This window comes from Octodon degus, unplaced genomic scaffold (genome assembly GCF_000260255.1).
Source record: "Octodon degus isolate 3935 unplaced genomic scaffold, OctDeg1.0 scaffold00015, whole genome shotgun sequence".
NCBI classification, from domain to species: domain Eukaryota; kingdom Metazoa; phylum Chordata; class Mammalia; order Rodentia; family Octodontidae; genus Octodon; species Octodon degus.
Window position 1 is genome coordinate 16,557,971 of NW_004524591.1, and position 18,235 is coordinate 16,576,205.

Here is an 18,235-nt window from a genome sequence, read left to right on the forward strand (position 1 = left end):
AGATAGAGCAGTTGGCTGTTTATCTTACTCAACTGCATGTGTGTACATCTGCCCCAGACATTCCAGATTCAAGTTCAAGTGACTGAGTGGAGAGGCAGGAATGACAATCTAATCAAATCTATTGTGATAATAATTACACACTCCTGGTACTCTGAGCTTTGTTCCCTCTCCTCTGTCAACAGAGTCCTGTGATATCTTTGCTGAGTGGGAACTTAGGCTGTCTGGTGCTAGTGATGTGGCCGCATTTCCCTGTTTAATGACACATTCTCATTTCAGCCTCTCTCTGACCTCTTGGCCATGTCCTTGTGCCACCATAGGCAAGAAACTGGGATGTAAATGATTGTTCTGGTCCCAAGGCAGCTTGGCCAGAAGATGGAGGCCATTAAGAATTGCACGGTCATTCTGCTCAGATTCAGGTGGGGTCTAACTCCAATGAAGCCAAATTATTTTGCAACTACTATGTAATTTAATTCTCCCAGCATCCTAGGCACTGGGCAAATAGGCCTTATTCCCACTGCACAGGTGGAAAAGAGAATTGAAGCACAGGAACGTAATTGACTGACCTAAGGTCAGGCAGCAAGTTGACAGCAGCCCAAACCTCTCTACTAGCACCGTCTGTGCTTTGCCTGGTCCTTCATGTGCCTCCCCAGCAGGGCTGCTCAGGTCTCTGCAAACAAACAGCCAGGGACTCCCTGCTGTCTCCTGAGAGGGGACCAGCTGGTTTGCCCCTTGCTGGAAGGTTCCCCGGGGGAGAGCCCAAGCAAGCCAGGAGAGCGTGTTGGTCACTGCCCCCACCTCATGGAAAGCTCTGCAGACACTAACTGTCTACTTAGCTAACGAGAAGCTGCAGAGGTTGGGGAGAAGGAACTGTGTCTGGTCTTAAGCCAGATGCAGCTTTTCCCAGATGCTTTGTAATTTGCTTTGAAACTGGATGGCTCATGGGTAACGACAAGACAGAGGCACCCACAATGTCTAGAGAGACTTTTTCCTCCAAAAACCATAAGCGCAGAGAACTTACTGGCATTGGCCAAGCTTTCCTTGGCCTGGGCTCAGCCTCAGGGAGCCCACAGCTGCCCCTGGCTCTAGCCATCCCTTATAACTCTCTACATTGGCCAGTGTGGGAGGACGAACTGCACAGATCCACGGAACGATCAGGAGAGGCCATGGAAATGACACTGCTGTATTCACGTACAAAAGAAAAGCTGAGCTCAGAACTGGGCCCAGGGTCTCCTCTTGCAATAGCCTCGCAATCAGAGATAACAAAAGACATAAAAAGAAATTCTAGGAAGCTGCTGGTTCTTGGAGATGTATGCAAGCCACCAGCAGGCATTGATGTCAGGTTGATATTTTCGAATATTGAATTCTCCAGCTCAAAGTTCTCCCATGAGACACTGGACAATTCTATGGGTGAATCTTTTATCAGAATCAGTTAGGGAAAGAGAGGCAGAGGTGACCACCCAAGAAAATAGGCACCTGGCTCTACCTTCATCCATTCTGAGTCAGCGTATCAGGAAGTCTACAAGTCGGCTGGAAGACATGGTTACGACCTCCACGGAGGTTGTGAACAGAGATGCTTTCTGGTGAGGCCCTGTTGAAGCTGGCCTTGCAGACACTGGAGCTGACTTCATGGTGTGTCCTGTGACACATGGTACTCCTGAGAGCCTGAGGTGCATGGGTGGTGTGGAAAGAGTTACACACAGAGACCCTGGGATTTCTGATTTATGCAGGAGAAGAGCAACACTGTGAGGAGAATTCTGACCAGATGAGCCATTTTGAGGCCATGTTGTACCAAAGATCTTTCTTTTTTAATGAAAAGATTAAAGGCAGAGGAAGGGAGAAGGTTGAAGGATCCCAGGAAAATCCTGGCCAGTGGGGAGTGAATAAAGCCTGTGACTTTGCTGGGAACGTGAAATATTAGCCAAAAGATTAAAGGAGATGGACGTGGAGGAGAAATTTGTGAGCTTCTTTCAATTATGGTTCAGAAAGTTGCTGCAGGCTCTTGCTAACAAAAGAGAACTGCACTTGAATTCCTTCCAGGATCCCCCCCTACCCCCCTGACGCAGTGAACATTCTGTTCTCAGCTACACAGGTGCGCGACACAGCGCTGTGCTATCTCGCAATGCCAGCCCCAGCCAACACGCTCACAGACACAATGGCTGAATTTATGACATTCATGTCAGTGCGTCCCTGCAGGAGGCAGGGCTCATGCAGGCTGCCAGGGTAAGGAGCTCCCTGCTTCTGTGTCACTAGGTCATGTGAGACGCTGGCCAGGTGTCCAAGCAGCACACTCTCCAATAATAAACCTGGCTAGTGGGTGAGGAATGAGCCCGGGACCTTGAATCAGCCTGCACAGTAGACAGCAATCTCATCAAGCTGTGAGCCTGCCGAACAGCAGGGCTGTCTTAGCAAGGACTCTGGTAAATCTAGCTGTGATGGTGGGCACCTTCCTAAACTATGCAGGAAGCAATGAGCCAAATGCTTACTCCACCTGAGACCAAGGTTAGAGTTTGATCATCAAGGCCAGAGCTCCAAGGGCATCGCTGATTTGTGTGTTTGGCAGGAAGATGGCTTTCCAGGCTGTGGAATTAGGGAGGCCACGTTGTCTGTTGCTTAGCCACGTGGTCTAGGACAAGTCACTAAACTTCTCTGTCCTCCAGAAGGTGAGGGTGGTGGTATCCCCCACATGGGTGAGGCCAGGTAACACTGTGTGCATATCACACAGCCTGCGCTGAACACTCAGGACTAGTGAGCAGGACTGGGTGTGCAAGGGGAGGCACTGCAGCAGCTGGGCTTTCCCAAGCACTTCCTGCAGAAATCCCCGAGAACCTGTACCAGAGCAAGTTGGAACTCAGAGATTATTGCCAGGCCGCCTCACGGAATAAGGCGGGCCTCCTTCTGTGATTCCATCTCCTCTGGCACCCACTTCCTTAACAAAAAAATCTATCCCCTTCCCTTAAGTCCTCATGGCTCCTGTCAGGCTGGGCCACTTGAACTTCTAGAGCTGGCTGGATACACAGCTCCCCATGAGTTGGGGGTTGGTTTCCTGGCTCATTCTCCATGCCGGCCCATTGTGTGTGCAGGTGCCCTGGCACAGGGTGCTACCCATGCATGTCGCTCATCCTGTCATCTAACCTCTGCTTTCTTCTGGGGACAGTAGACAGCCCAGTCCTCAAACTTCCCCTGGAAATCCTGATATGTGTTGACTAGGGAAAAAGAGAACCTAAGAAAAGAAAGTGTGAGACAAAGGCTTTTATGACATCAAGGAAGCATTAGAAAAGTAACTAGAAGGTCAGAGAGGACAGGAAGGAAGGGGCATGGCACCTGCCTCTGGCCCAGTCACTCTCTCATGACCAAGCAGCTGTGGGATGTGATGTAATATGGTACGCGAAGGTGTTCCTGGCATCTGTAGGTACGGGGCAACCCCGAGGCTGCGTGCAATGGTCCAGAGGATCTGTTGCTCTAGGCCCAGGCTGAAAGGACATCACCTAGGAAGCCCTCCAGACTGGTGGTCACCACTGTCCCCTCTCAGAGATGTGGGCCTGGGCACGTGGCAGAGGAGAGGAGGCCCTATGTTAACAGGCCTTGCTCCGTTTTGTGCCTCTCACAAAGACTCAAATGACAAATAAGATACCTTGTTGTCTGTGTTTTGCACTTAGCCTTTCTGGTTTTCCTTCTTTGTCCCTACAGGCAAAATGAACTGCAGAGTCCAAATGAAACTCCTAATAAACTGCTTTCGTTTACCTCACCTGATTGGTCACTTGTGCTGACTATATCTTCTAGAAACTTCTGGACCCTGAAGTTCACAGAAAGTAGGGAGAAGGCTTAAAAGAGAACATTTTTTGCAACCTATAAACCAGATAATTAATCATGAAGAACTTCAGTGGACACCTCATATTCTCAGAGTCCCAGGATCAGCTCTGTGGCTAGACCATGAAACCCATATGGGAGCTGCCTGTGGGGAGGAGAGAAAAACACATCCTAAATCAAAAGCCAGGCTTACTGGGCCAAGGCACCCCAAACTTCCAACACAAGATTTTTGCCATAGGTCTCTGAGAAGAAAGTTACATTTGAGGTGCCCGGGAGATGACTCAGTAGAGTAAGTGCTTCCCTGGCAAGTGCAAGGGCCTGAGTTCAATCCCCCGTTCCATCAAAAAAAAAAAAAAGTTACATTTAAATTTTGTCCATTGGCCACAAACCTGCCATCTTCGGATCCACCAAGACACATATGCTTGGGAACATTTTCTTTCTGCCATAAATTAACTCCAATGACTATAGCTTGAAAGTATAAGTCAATAAAAGGTATAAGGAAGGGGTGTAAGGAGGGAAGAATTTGGTCTTCTATTTGCTAGACTGTAGTTTCTACAACTGTGATTTGTTCCCTAGCCAGTATTTTCCACTTCCTCTGCTTGGCCTGGCCATGTGAACGCTGCCAGGAGAGAAGAATAGCTGGGTATAGAGGGTAAGAACACTCCAGAAAGAAAAATATTGTTTCAGCCAAACTTTGCAAGGTCTGTTAGGAATAGCAAATGCCTGGTATAATGCACAGGGGCAATCACAAGATGAGAGTGGGGCTCCACAGCAGAATTGAGTTTAGAAAGGAGGAAGAGGTTCTGGGGTTTAGAGAAAGGAAGTATTTGTATATAAAACCTACTTTCTAAATATGTTTTGAGAGAGCTAACAATGGTGACACCTTTCAGAATGCAATCCACAGAGAAGTTAGCTGGATCTTCTCTTTTTCATTCTCACAGCAGTGAGCACAACGCTCTGCATGCCGTGAGTGGATTGGAAGCACGAAGAGGCAAACCCAGGTACTGTTTTTTGGAATCGCCAAAGCAATAGTCATTGAAGGTAATTTATGACAGAAGGAAAATGTTCCCACACATATGTTTCATGGTGGATCCAAAGATGGCAGGTTTGGGGCCAATGGATGAGATTCAAATGTAACTTTGAGTCTTGTACCTCCCTGTAACTTTCTGCTCAGAGAACTGTTGCAAGATACTTTGCCTTGCTGAGTCTTGACTTTGTCATTTGTAATGCAGGAAAAATCACTCTCACCGAACCTGGCTGTCGTGAGGATGAAAGGGCATAATATGACGCTGCTCAGCACAGAGGAGAAAGTATGTGGCAAACACTTGCTCAGCTCTCTCCTGTTGGAAACCTGGCTTTGTGCTGCATGCAATTAAAAGTTTATGATGTTCTAAAACTGATTTTCCAATTTAGGGGCAGTAAATTGTAAGTCACTGCTATTTTTCTAAAGTGGCATTCCCCAGGTTAGAGGAATATTCTATTTACCACATTTCTGATAAGACACTAGTGTGTCTGGGAAGAGTGAAAAATGACTGATTCTGCCCATAGACACCAGCTGTGGAGTAACACAGCTGAGACCTCTGTCCACACTCCTCTCCCATGGCTCAGGGGACCTTGGCTAGCAAGTGTGGAAAATCATAGTGCTTCCTCCTTCCACTGGTTGTGGTCTTGCAGTCTTCCACAGATACCCAAACTGAGCACATTATGGTAAAATGGTAGTGGGGCATAAGACTGTCCCAAAGTGCTGGTGACAAGAATTACCAGAAACCTAGAAAATTTCAAGAGCGAATCCCATGCAATGCATTGTTGCCGTCTCTCCTTCAGCCCATGTGAAAGGCTGGGAGTGTACTGCTCACCCAAAGGAAAGCATACATTTCTGGAAGAAGTGTTTTGTTTGTCTTAATACAAAGTATAAAGCTGCATGCATGGGCAGCCAAGGGCACCAAGAAGTCTTCCCTGTTCTGGCCTCAGCCTGTGAGAGGAGAGATGGGCGAATCCATACCCCACTGGCGGACAGTCAAAATGGAACTGCGTCCTTTAAGGCTGATGTTTTCAAAATCCACCTAAAGCTCTGCACACACTTCTGGGCCTCTGTCTTCCAGAGGCCATGAACATTGTTGCAGCAGAGGGTGAAGAAGCACCACACCTGTTCCTTTCTTCAGGACTGCTCTCTGCTGCACTGGTGAAACTCCCCCAAATGCAGGGGACTCCTCAGATCACCACCATGGTAGCTCTTCAGGATGTATAAGTGTCCGACAAATTCCTCCATGGACAAAAGCGCTAAGGGAGCTTGCCCCCCAGCCACGGACCACAGTGTTGCTCTCCTCATTACCAGGGAGGTCAGGATCTAGTTCACATCCGATCATCCATTCACAGAGGACTCACAACCACAGCTGGTGCAGAGCAGGGGGGAGCAGGTACTTGCCGTGTTGTTAGCACACTCCTTCCTGACTTGAAGGGCAAAGGGAATGGAGCTCAGTGTAAGGAATTTTTCCCAGAGTTCAGGGGGACAACAGTGGGGCCATCAGAGGTTTAACTCTAGAATAAGACTGTTCTTCGCTGTTCCCATCATCCAACCTTCTTTGCCCTGAAGCAACAACGAACTTCTCTAAATTACTTCTTCACTCCAAAGCCGGGCTTGGCTAGACCTTTCTCTTGAGCATTTGCAGAGGCAGAGGGGCCGAGGCGCAAGAGGGCCCTCAACCCACTCGCTGATGGGCTCCCGTAGTTCCAGGCCCAGTTGCAGTGCAGCAGTGTCTCCTCCCAGGAGAGGTGGTATGGCTTATATCAACACGCACCCCAGGTGGGCTTGTGGGGTGCTGGAGTACAGATGTTTGTATCTAAATTTGCTGTCAGGAGCTGGGGTTGGATTGAAAGAGGAAGCTCACTGGAGAGGTGACCCGGAAGGACACACCTCCCTCCCTGGCTCCCCTTTTACTCGCTGTTCCCTTCCTGCCATGCCACACATAGCTCTCCTCTCCCCTCCACCATGAGATTCTTATTTGGAGCCCACGAATCCTGAACTGAAAAGTCAGCCAATCTCTCCTCCTTTAAGTTGTAGAGTATCATTTATTTATTTGTCCCAGTGATAAAGTGACTTAGACGAGGGGTTTTCTCCTGCATGCCTCAGACCCTAGCCACAGCCATGGGTTTTACCTCAACTAACAGGTAAGGATCTCGGGCCCTGCCCTGGCTCAGAGAGGAGGAAGGAAGCTGTTGGGCTGTTACTCCACAGCCTGTTCCTTTAGACCAGCCAGAAGGACCAAACCCAGATCTGATGGGCATGCAGATGAAGATCGCAGCCAGACAGAATGGCTCTCTGAAAAGTAAAAGTGGCTTTCTAGACAAAGACTCTGCTGGACATACTCTGGCCTGAGGAAAAGTGCTTTTGACCATGGCTTCCTCTACACAGCTTTCTTCACACCCTCCACCTGAAGACCTGGTCCCCTGAGTCCCTACCTCCCTCCCTTTGACAGCCCTCTGGGTGATATGAGGGATCCAGCGCTGCCATTTAATCTTGAGGCCAGGAAAGGGAAATGATCACAAATACACTGAAGCAATCCAATCATTCAATGTACCAACCCATAAGGAGAGAGATGAGAAAGAAGCCTTGTAGAGCGGACCAGAAATACAACGGCTGCAGACTGCCAGGGCACACAGCTATTCAGACCCCATGGGGTACATCCCCGCAGGTGGCAGGAGCAGGATCTGAGATCTGCCATCTCCTGGCCTGCTGGTGTCTTCTGGAAGACTTGTGGGTGAGGAAGCTTGCCCAGCGTGTTCTCCATCATCCTAGGTCCTACCGGGGCAGTTGTGAGGCAGCAGGAGGAACAGTAAGGAGAGGGCAGCCCATCATGGCCTATCTGCAGTGCAAAGGCACAGAGAGGTCAGAGCACCCGATGCCACCTCTGGCCACCTGGGCAGATAGGTGGGAAATGGATGAGGACCAGGTAGCTGGAGGAAAGGAACCCGTGGGAGGTTGCCCAAGTCTCTGAGAAGGGAAAAATGAAAGAGAGTATATTTGGTGGGTATGTGCACAAGAATGGAGCTGACTTGTGATGCTCACTGATTTGGAGGCTGTGAGAGCTCTGAGGGGGAGCAGCGGAATGGAGGGCGTTGCCTATGAAGGACAAAAGCAGGGCATTCCCCAGAAGCTGAATGACTTTCACTGTGGGAGGGGCACATGCCTGGGAGGGTGACAGGCTTCAGCTGGGAAGGCTCCGAAGCGTTCCCCCTTGGAGCAGAAACAGCTCCAGGTGGTGCAGCTGGGTTAGCTGTGGGAAGTTTCTGGAAGCTCGCCACACGGCCCACAGAACTTGGAGTCTGCATGGAGAGTGTGTACAAAGGTCTCCCTTTTTCTTGGCTGGATCCAGAGAAATGCTCAGAAGCAACTTCCTAAGAGTAGAAAGGGGTGGGTACTTCACCATTTTATTCAGAAACTGGCAGGATTTAAGAAGGGCAGAGCAGGTTGGTTGCATTGTGTGGGTGGTGGGAAGGCCTAGGGATTAGAGTGAGGTTCAGCTGGGTTCAAATCCTGAGGTCAGCATGGCAAACGTGAGCTCAGGCACTTTCCTCAGCGGCTCTGCACCTGCTGTCCGGTTCTTGTGGTGCCTGACTAGCAGCTCCCCAACTTTGCTGCTTTGGTTTCACAACAGCAGGGCATCTTTAAAAACACCGAGGCCAGGCTTCTACCTCCTGCCATTCTATCTTATTGTTCTGGGCTGTGTTCCGAGTATCAAGATTTTAAAGGCTCCCCATCCAGGAAATTCTAATGTGCAGCAAGGTTTGGAAACTATCAACCTAGACAGCAATATGTGTACAACATGTATGTGTTTCCTAGGATTGGCTACATCATGTGTAAGGCCCTGTAAAAAATGCAGATGCTAGACCTCATATTTGAAATGTTTTAAAATTTCAAGATGGTGACAGCAGACATTGAACCAAGCACAGGGCCCTGTGAGACTGCAGGGGGGACAAATCCAGAAACCAATCCTCCTTTTCTCTCTTCCACTCATTTCTTGTGGAGTGGTGCCTCATATGAAATCATGAAAGAAAGAAATCGCACAGTGAGCAAAGGAAGTAGAAATGAGGCAATCCAAGGTAGCCCGGTGGAGTTCATTGCCAGCTGGGTTTGGGGAAACTTCCTCAAGGAGCCTGCAGGAGGAGGGGTGGGGGCTGTAGGCCTGGGGACCGGAGGCCTGAGGGGGTGGAGAACTCTTTCTTCCACTTGCACCCAGACCAACTGCCACACAGACACACATGGGACAGCTCTGCTGCAGGGCAGAAATTCACCACAGGAAAAGTGTCACAAGTCAGGGGCAGTCTCAGGTCTCACAGGTAAGGTGACATAGCTATGAAAGTGAATTTTGCAGGAAGGAAAAATGGACTCACTTGTGCCAGGCGTCACTTGGAAACAATGGTCTTCAGGGCCACCTGGTAGCCAGCCAGCCATTCCCAGCTGGTGCTTGGGGCCCTCACCATGCAGGGCAGGTACAGGTGTGGCTGCTGCTGCTTTTGCTTCTTGGGCCTACTGAATGGGGCCCCAGGACTCCTGTAGGATCTTTGACCCCTCAGAGCTGCTCTAGTAGAATGGGAAAAGGATTGGTGGGAAAGGAGGAGGGAGCTTCCCTAGGAAAGCAGAGAGAGCTGGGGGCTGCTGCCTCTCTCACTTGAGCAGCAGTGACTTGGTGAGGGAACATGAAGCAACAAGTCGTAGGCCCTGAGAAAGCGCTGCAGATGGAATTTACCACCGTCTAGCTCCCACCCATCTGGGAGGAAGTTCACATCAGGGACTCACTGACTTTGATTCCATAAACAGAAACCAGAGCTGTGGGCCTGGGCCCAGTCCCTGGTGGGAGCTGACCTAAGCTGATAGCTGCAGAGTCTGGACAAGCCATTTGGGAAGGGTTGGTTTTAAAAATTAAGAGATAATTAAAAATTTGGAGACTCATCCTGTAAAGCGCTTGGCACTAAGGAAACTCTGTGGCCATTTTATCTGCCGTTGAGGCCTGCACCTGTGGCCCTAGGACTCTGCCTTCCTGGGGGTCCAGCTGTCACCTCTCATCCTGACCATTTGAGATTGGGAGACAATAAAGAGTCTCAGGCAGTCCTAACCCTAGCTCCAGCACCAGGCTCAGCTGGCTTTGTGGAGCTGTTAGCCCTTCTGAGGGTCAGCACTGACCTTTGTAAAATGGAGAAAATAAAAGGGCTTCATGGGAATTAAGAGAGCTAAGGTATCTACCGCACTCAGCATTCCTGGGAATTTCGGTAGGACTCAAGGTTCACTGCTGCTTAGGCACCTACCTACACGAATCATCCCTAGTCCTAGCTGAGGACTAGTACTTTTCCTATTTGAAAATAAGGAAACTAATGTAAGAGAGATTAAACACCTCCAAGCCCCAAGCCCAAGTTCTGGGTCTGTGCGGGCTTTGGAAGCCCCCACCACCAGCGTGATGGACCCAGTTGTAGCTGATACCAGGGGCCCCTCCCTTCACTCCAAGGTGCTCTGAGAGGCCTTGAGGAGCAAGCAGGTCTAAATTCAGGTAGAAAAAGGAAGATGGAAGGAGGAGGAGAGAAATGCCTCACATGGATCATCTGTCTCACCCAGTGGAAAACCAAATCAACAAAATGAGGATGACTTCCCTCCCTCTGCCCTCTCCCTCCCCAAGTGGAGATGCCACAGTGGTGGAGGGCACAGCCTGCTGAAGCAGGCAGCCCCAGATGGGCAGCAGCCCCAGGTCAGAGCCAGGTGGCTGCCGGCTGGCAGAGACCCTCTGCCTCAGGCCCTCCGACTTCCACAGAGGCAGGCTCAGACTAGGGCACAAAGGCCAAGGAAGAAGGGTCTGGAGCAGCCTCTGGGCCAGGTGGGTGAGGGGAGATCACCTCCAACTGGGAGCCCAGGGCAGTGACTCTAAGAATGATGGAGTGGCCTTTAATTGTTTGTACTCTGAAACCTGGGAAGTGCTGGCAACAAAATGAGACTGGAGGGGTTGCTAGCAGCAGATTGACAGGCTGGAGCCCAAGCTTCCAGCCACCTAAACAGTTAAGTGGCCAGTTTGCCAAGGCCACTGAGCAAAGTGTTACCTCACCACGGGGCAGATTAAAATATGCATTTTCTCCTAATTGAGCATCATGCAATCAGCTGGCGGTCCTGTCACCAGCGCAGGAATGAATTGTCACAGCACGAGACACACTACTCTATAGAGCATCTATTATGCGATGGAAAAAAAAAAGCCATATACACTTCCTTCTGTTGGAATTTCAGCTACTTTGTTGTCCAGTGGGCTGGGCTATGGCAGGTTGGAGGAGACTGTTGAAACGGTTCCGCATCCAGCTCAACTTCCTAGAATGGAAAAATCTAGGTCTAGATCAGCATGTGATCCCCTCCTAGCACCTTGCACCTGTTACAGCCCACGTAGTGAGGTCCGATGTATAAACCAGATAACCTTTGTTTTTGTAAACATGTTTGTTGCCCCGTGTGGTCGTAGAGCAAATGTAGGCAAAGTGCATCTTATTTCCCACTGTCTTCCATTATGAAATTAACTGTGTGCTTAGAAGAAAACAGAAAATCCCACAACAGAAAAGTGGACCCTCTCAACACTCTGGTTAGCAGTGGACAGAGCCGTGAAGGGTGGAGCAGGGCGAAGGGCTTTCTTTCTTCCTGGGTATCTTGGCAGTGGCTTGGATGCTTCCGGAACAAGAAACTCATTCCTACTCAAGCCCTGCCTTGCTGCTGGATGGCAGGTTCAAGATGAACTTTGCTAAGTTGACATGGATGCTTTGGGACACACGGAACCCCTGGTTGTTTTTAATTTCATAGCCCTTGGCATTTCAAAACACATCCGTGATACTTCTTGTGTGTTTCTTTTTGTTTTAGTTGCTCATCATTTCAGTCATCTATAAGACACATCGCCATTTTAATCCCCCTGAATTTCTCTCTCAACCAAAGCCTCCATGTGGACTCATTCCTCCTAGGCAACAAGTCACTGTGGCCCAAGACTGCATTTCTGGTGGGGGCCACGTTCATAACTCACTGACACCCTTGGGCCTTTGCCCAAGAAGCAATGGGCTCCCACCTGTAGGACTGATGCTGCATGCTTATACACAGATTTTTATGTTTCAGAATGTCGAGGGTGTTTCAAATCCCAATTGTGCCATCTGTGAAACAGCTATTTCTCCCAGGTGAGGATGCACTGTGTCTATGAATTTGATAAACATCTTTTCTTTGTGTTCAGCCCAATCAACTACAAAAATACTCAATGGGACCTAGCACAGGGCCTGACGCAACCTTTTTTTTTTTTTTTTTTTTTTTAGTGAATTTAGTATAGGGTCTACAGGGTCTCACTACACAGATTGGACTTGTAGTGATCCTCCTGTTTTCAGCTTCCCAAGTGCTGGGATTATAGGCACATGCCACCATGCCCAGTCTCGATCCTGTCTCAGTGCACCCCAGGCCCAGGGCCAGCACTGCATGGGGGAGGGCAAGGATCCAACTTGCTTAAGCGGGATGCCTCAGTTGTGTCTGTCAGACCTCTCCTGAATCACCCGCTCAGCCTGCTGCCTGAGTCCTTGGCCACAAGACCCATTACAAATACTAGTGGAATAAATTCAAAGGAGGAGATTTATTTCCTCGTTTTTCATCAGAAAAATAATCATAGTTTTTGTAAGATTTAAGCAAGATTACAGGTAACTAAAAAATAGTGTGTCTAGGATCCTAATGAAGACATTACCTGAAAAGTAGCCCATTTATAGAAATTCAAATACATCTTTCACTGAAGACACAGTTGACCATAATGACTTCGCTGGTTTTAAGAAATGATTAGGGATAAAAATAGAAGACTAATTAGCCTCAGTTAATGCATTTGCTTATTATTCTTCCCGGCTGGTGAAATTAGCTTATGCTCCTGCTTTGGTAGCAATACACACAACTTGAAAGCTGCAGGGGATGTAACTTTCTTGTCCACTTGGGGTCTCTGATGAGAGCCAGTGCTGGCCTCCTGGATTCTGCTGCCCTCCAGCTGAGGAGGCAGTGCCCAGCGGCTGAAGCCTGGGCCTGGGAGGCGCTGCGGCAGCTTCTTTTCCTTGCTTTCCCAGCAGGCTTCCACTGGGGGTGCTGAGGCCCCTGGGTCTCAGTAAGCCCTGCCGGCTGGGACTCCAGTCCTAAGGATACTTGATTTGCAGACATTTCTTCTTTGCACAGCCCTGTGGTGTCGTTAAGCAGCAGTAAATACCACTTTAGTACTGGGAGAGTAATAATAATAATAATAATAATAATAATAATAATAATAACAACAACAATAATAGCTAACATTTATTGGCTGTTTGTGATACATTTATACATTGCCGGTGTCATCCTTCTAAGAAGCCTACAGTGGGGATTCTATTATTAGTCCCTTCGTGACTAGGCAAACTGAAGCCTCTGAAGGGATCACCTGCCAAAATCAAGATGAAGCTGAGTTGCTGAATTAGAGATGGCTACTCGGTGAAATTCCCTGCTTTTTCATTTGGTTAAATGTAATTCCACATTAATGCCTGTTCCATCACACAGCAGTTGCTGGCTACGTGTCATAGTCGCTTGGCACCAGAGAGACGAGTCCTACCAGTGTGGACCTTCGTCCCTGGGACTTCATCGTGCTGCACTAACAACCTGCAAACTTCAATGACTTAAATAGCAAAAGTTTACTTCTTTTCCCTCCTATAGTGGAGACTGAACCAAAGGCTTTGACACAGAGCTACATCCCTGCCCTAATTTTTTTTTTTTTAATTTATTTTGAGGCAGGATCTCTGTAAATTGCCCAGGCTTGGCTCAAACTTGCCATACTTCTGCCTCAGCCTCAGTGCTGGGACTGTGGGCATGGGCCATCACACCCAGCTCAGTTTATTTCTCATTCATGCCAACTTCCACTGTAGGTCAGGAGGGGGCTCTGCTTACCACTGTCACTCAAGGACCCAGGCTGACAAAACAGCCCCTATCTCAAACACTGCAAGTCTTGGAGGGGAAGCCAGAGACACAGCAATTTCAGCCTGTCTTGTGCTCCTCCCAGCAGGGCCATAGGTTGTTTTCAGTCCTATACACTGTCCTGATAAGTCCACAGCCCACCCAGAGGGGCCTGGATGTGTGATCCAGCTATGGTGATCACGGAATGGACAAACCCAAGACTAAGCCAAACACCCCAGTCACTGTTGGATGAGGCAGAATAGGGTGCCGTGTCAGCCGCTCCCTGGGATTGAAGGGGTCAACTAGGCATGGTAGGATACTTGGAATCTCAGCACTCTCTGGGGCTGAGGCAGGAGGATCACAAGTTTGAGCCCAGTATAGGGAACTTAGCAACTTATCAAGATCCTACCCCCCCAAAAAAAATTTTTTTTTTAAAAAAAAGCAATGTACAAAAGGGCTGGAGATGTAGCTCTGGATGACAGCCTTAGGTTCAATCCCCAGTACAGAAAAAAAAAAAAAAAATTGAGAGGTTAAATGAATAGAAAACCATTTCTTTTAGCAGGACCACAAAGGCTCCAAAGAAGATTAAGAGCTGAGAAGACTGAGAGATGAGTGGGTGGCAAAAGGCAGAGCATGGGGTGTAGGCTGGAATGAGAACCCAAACTGCACCAAGTGCCACGCAGGTAATGTGGAGCAGAGGTCGGGTGGGAGCACAGGGACAGGTGGACAGCTGGAATGAGGCCCCGCAGAGAAATCTGCTCTCGGTTGGAGCCTGAGAGGGTCCTGCAGGGGGCCAGAGCTGCGCTTTAGCGAGCTTCTTCCAGCGGGGTTGACAGGCGCTGGCATTGTGGCTGCAGGGGGTGAGCGGCGCCTACAAGGTCTCGAGCAGGAGAGGAAGGGGAGCCAGAGGCTGTGAGTGAGGATGGCACAGAGGAGAAGGTACGAGGCGCAGTGTGGAAAGAAACCCCTCAGCTTCACAGAATGAGATATGCTACTGGGCCGGATAATGAAGCGTAGCTCGGTGTGTGGGTAAAGGACAGAAAATGATCCCAAGCAGGCCTGAGGTTTTGGATGGCATGCGTGGTACTTTCCAAGAAACCACGAATGACAGCTAAAGCCAGGTGAAGCCAAAGATGTAGACAAAAGCTTTCTGCTAAACCTAGCAAATATTTTCTTCTCCCAGGCGCAGTTGAGTTAACTCACTATTTATTTATTTAACTGTGCTGTTGAATAAGTGTGCTACTCTGAGACGTTGACACAGACCAGGGAAAATTCTTTTAAGGCCTTGACTTTCTGAGTGTAGATGTCTGAAGCTGATGTGAAAATGCTTCCTGTTTTTCTTGGTCTTAGAAGCACACACGATTTGTTAAAAAGTATTGCCAGAGACTTTAAGAGCCACAGCATGTTGGCGAGTTCATTCTGTATGCATGAAAAGAATTCAATTCAGGGAAGCTGCAATAGGTGGGGGTGTTTTTGCAGAGTCAGGGCTGTGCTGCACACTGATCACTATCAGGAAGCCCAAGGTCTAATTAACCCTCCAGTGGAGCTAAAATCAAAATCCACCCGAGCCGGGTCACTTTAACTCGAGCGGGGCATGCGCGCGTGGAGCAGAGCTGCGTGCGCTGCGTCTTGTGGGCCCTGCACGGCAGGTGCGTCCATAAAGGCTTAAGATCTGCTTCCAGGGAATATAAAGCTCTTGTTTTATAATGAGTCGTATGCATCGATAAACATGCTTTAATGCTTTTATATTGTTTGTCTTATTAGTAGAGCAGAAACTCCAGAGAGTATAGGTGCTAGGAGAGTGCAAAGCTTGGGGTTATGTGTCTGCTTCCCATGGAACTTTTTGTGGGTGCCTATTTTGGAAACATTTATTAATTTGCACCTAAGGAACGCATTCCTGGGACTTGAGATCCAAACACCACATAAGCTCTTGCTGTTTGGGGTGAGGCTCATGAGCCCACAGCACAGCAAACCTGGAGCTTGTGGGAGATGCAGCGACTGGCTGCACACAGACCTGCGCACGTGGGTTGCTTTTGTGCAGGTTCCGCGGGCGCTGGGAGTGAGCGTGGGAGTCTCGTGAGTAGTGACAGGGACCCGGACTGGCTGATTGCTCACGAGCCTAAGTGACAGCAGGGCCTTCACCAGGCCAGCAACCAATCAGCAGAGCTTCCAGGCATCCCGAGGCCCTGAGCGCTCGCCGCCTCGTACCCTTAGTGCTTTGCTCTCTTTCCATCTGGAATTCTTTTGATCAAGTTGTAGCTGTCAAAATACCTTTATCCTGGAGGATCAGGAAGATATGATTCTTCCCAGAAGGTTGAGTTAATTGTTTCATGCTATTTCCCTAGTTCCCTGGTAGGCTCTTTGAAATCAAGGGCCCTTTAGTCTTCCTAGCCTGGCATTCTAGGCTGTTCTCGACTTCCACTAAGGACCCTGCTACTTTAAAGTGGTCAGAGAGCACCAGTCCACCCAGCGGCCTTTTGAAAAGTGTGTCTCATTTTGGAAAATGTAAAGATCCCATCTCTTACACTTCAGCAAAAAATGAAAATTCAGTAGTGCTTATACTATGCTACCCTGCCTATCAGAGAAGAAGGGGGGTATAAGGAAATACTCAGGAACCTGCCTTCTATATAACAAAATGCAGGAAAGGTAAGCCAGAAACTAAGGTTTGATTACTTGCAGGGGCTAATAGGTGGAGAGAAGAGGGCAAGGGGAGGGGGTGAGGTCCCTATTATGAGTATAGTTTTTTTTTTTTTTTTAACATCTGACTCTTAGACTACACTGAAGCTGCCCCCAAAATAACAATTCAGAGCCATCAGGCTGTGGCAGGGAGCTCTAAGTGGAATCCATACACTAAGTGAATTTAATTCTACTGCAGTGAGGAAAATAACTATGTTAAAAGGGACAGGGGAGAAAAGATGCCAATCAGCTGAGGAACTCAGGATCCTAACTAGATACAGCAAAGCTGAAGACAAAGAATTGAGCATAGCCAGGACTGGAGGCACACACCTGTAACATGAGCTACTTCAGAGGCTGAGGCATGGAGATTACAAACTTTGAGGCCAGCCCAAGCAACTTAGTGAGACCTTGTCTCATAATAAAAATGTGAGAAGGAAGGCTGGATGTGTAGCTCAGTGGTAGAGCACCTGCCTGGCACAGGTCTGACTCCCAATACCACAAAAAGAAACAAAGAGGAGGAGGAGGAGGAAGAAGAGGAGGAGGAGACCAGAGCAGCAATGCTGTCATCCAGTCAGTAAAAGTATTTTCCACAGGCATAAGGCGAGGAGTTCTGAAACCAGCGTATGTACTGATTTGAACAAATATGTAAATCTACAGGAAATCCTGAGAGCTAGGGTTTTCACTTTTAAAGGAAGATTTCACACATAAGTAACCAGTATAAAATGATCCCTGTGCTATTAGTTTAGAATCACAGGTATCCATGTAAATCTATAGGAGGAGGCTGAGTTACATATATATATCCCCCGGCCCTGCTGATGTGAGGGTCTAAAGCAGCAGCACCTGGGGAACCATGAGCATCCTTGCAACATGGGTCTCAGCCTCTACACACTGTTCCCCAATTTAAAAAAAAAAAAAAAACAGGACTGCTGGGAAAACAGCAGAGTCTAGCACCAGGATGTGACAAATGCAGGATGAGCCAGAACCATCTTGTAAGGCCAGAAAATAAGATGCTCAAACAAAGGAGACAGAAAACTTGTCAAAAGAACAGAGGAACTAACACAAAGGGGCCAACTGTCAAAACACTCTGAGCCAGAAAATATATTGCATTTTAAGTTAGAAAAAAAAAATAAACATTCACAAATAAAGTAAGTAGCTACACTGTTACACAAGTAAACAAATAAGAAGCTTATAAGAAAAGGGAGAAAGACGGCTTTCTTTCTCTGTGGAATCCAGTGAATAAATGTTGGCGAGAGAAGGTCTTGCCATCAGGCAAACGCCACAGAATCACTGCCGCAGAGAAGTGCCTGGCAGGTGCTGTGAAAGAAAAGGGCACTCGCCCCAGGATGGAGTCAGAGGAGAAGCGTTTCTGCTGCGTAAGCCCCCTGGTTGGTGGCATGCTTTTTTATGGTGGCCCTAGCAAACTGCTAGAGAGAAGTGGAGATGAAAGGAGTTTTCCAGGGAATGGATTCATGCCTCACTTCAGGTGAGTTCTGAGAAGCGTTGGCAGTTCCGTGCCACGTTGGGAAAGGCACTGTAGGGCCACTGGTTCTCAAATAATGCCATCAGAGGGCCTGTTAACACTGATCACCTGAGCCTGATTGGCTAACATATGTGCATTCTGTACACAACACACCCACACACACAGGTCAGGCACACATACATACAAACACACACACACACACACACACACACACACACACTCTATGCACACTCACACAGGTTTCCCACACACACATGCTACCCATGGGGCGAATCTTTGACCTCATGAGGCATTCTTCCCAGGTCCTTGGTGACTCCTCAGAAGTGTGGCAGTTG